We start from the raw sequence: 210 nt of genomic DNA on the forward strand, positions 1-210 counted from the left end.
TTGTCCTGAAGCTCAGGGGGAGAAACTAAATAAACTCTACCGTGTGGACAGTTTACCAATCTGTCCACATGGATGGAAATTGACAATCCGTCCCCACGGATTGTAAAACCGTGGACACAGTTTATTTATTTTTCTCCTCCAGGATCTTAGGGGGACTCAGGAGAAAAAGTCACTTGTTTTGGGCTTGTTTTGGGCTTGTTTTCACAGGCC

The sequence above is a fragment of the Etheostoma spectabile genome, chromosome 6 (genome assembly GCF_008692095.1).
Source record: "Etheostoma spectabile isolate EspeVRDwgs_2016 chromosome 6, UIUC_Espe_1.0, whole genome shotgun sequence".
In the NCBI taxonomy this organism is placed as follows: domain Eukaryota; kingdom Metazoa; phylum Chordata; class Actinopteri; order Perciformes; family Percidae; genus Etheostoma; species Etheostoma spectabile.